Genomic DNA, 1,002 nt, shown 5'->3' on the forward strand with positions numbered 1-1,002 from the left:
ATCATGCCGTTATCATACCACCAACTGGGGGTGTAGTAATTGCTCCACATTGCCTAGAGTGTTTATAGTTCGGTTTAAGATGTTTTGACCCTGTTGCGCATCCGACTTCGGATCGGAAGGTTGCCCGGTCGGATCAAGCCGAGACCCTGCACCTGTTTCCATGTATGAAGTGGGGAGTGTAGCGATCACTCTGTCTTGCCTTTAGTGCTTAAATACGATATTCAGTTTGGCCCTGTGGCGCAACGGTAGCGCATCTGACTCCAGATCAGAAGGTTGTCCGTTCGAATCGGGCCGGGGTCACATAGCTAGTTTATTATATGAAGTGAGGAATATAGCGCTCGCTCTGTCTTGTCTTGAGCGTTCAAATATTTTTTTCAGTTTGGCCCTGTGGCGCAACGGTAGCGCATCTGACTCCAGATCAGAAGGTTGTCCGTTCGAATCGGGTCGGGGTCACATAGCTAATTTATTATATGAAGTGAGGGATGTAGCGCTCGCTCTGTCTTGTCTTGAGCGTTCAAATATTTTTTTCAGTTTGGCCCTGTGGCGCAACGGTAGCGCATCTGACTCCAGATCAGAAGGTTGTCCGTTCGAATCGGGCCGGGGTCACATAGCTAGTTTATTATATGAAGTGAGGGATGTAGGGCTCGCTCTGTCTTGTCTTGAGCGTTCAAATATTTCTCTCAGTTTGGCCCTGTGGCGCAACGGTAGCGCATCTGACTCCAGATCAGAAGGTTGTCCGTTCGAATCGGGCCGGGGTCACATAACTCGTTTGTTATACGAAGTGAGGAATGTAGCGATCGCTCTGTCTTGCCTTGAGTGATCGAATATATTTTTCGGTTTGGCCCTGTGGCGCAACGGTAGCGCACGGTATTGTGAATTAGTTGTGCGTCACAATTCATGGGTCTCATATGGTGATACACAGAGACAAGAAGAGAGATTCCGAGCTTGATATCGCACTGACGCAGTCGAATTGGATGGTATGATCCACGCGACCTCGAAATT

At 48.7% G+C, this 1,002-nt stretch overlaps 4 non-coding genes across 4 annotated transcripts; all 4 read left to right on the forward strand.

Moving 5' to 3' along the window:
- The first annotated feature begins 228 nt into the window (after window positions 1-228).
- On the forward strand, window positions 229-300 carry Pmar_PMAR026330. Its single transcript has one exon. It is a non-coding gene; the product is annotated as a tRNA-Trp (tRNA).
- An 81-nt stretch (window positions 301-381) lies between these two features.
- On the forward strand, window positions 382-453 carry Pmar_PMAR026331. Its single transcript has one exon. It is a non-coding gene; the product is annotated as a tRNA-Trp (tRNA).
- Window positions 454-534: 81 nt separating this feature from the next.
- Window positions 535-606, forward strand: Pmar_PMAR026332. The gene has a single exon. It is a non-coding gene; the product is annotated as a tRNA-Trp (tRNA).
- Window positions 607-687: 81 nt separating this feature from the next.
- Pmar_PMAR026333 lies at window positions 688-759 on the forward strand. Its single transcript has one exon. It is a non-coding gene; the product is annotated as a tRNA-Trp (tRNA).
- Window positions 760-1,002: the final 243 nt, after the last annotated feature.

The sequence above is a fragment of the Perkinsus marinus genome, assembly GCF_000006405.1.
Source record: "Perkinsus marinus ATCC 50983 genomic scaffold scf_1104296955870, whole genome shotgun sequence".
Taxonomy (NCBI): domain Eukaryota; phylum Perkinsozoa; order Perkinsida; family Perkinsidae; genus Perkinsus; species Perkinsus marinus.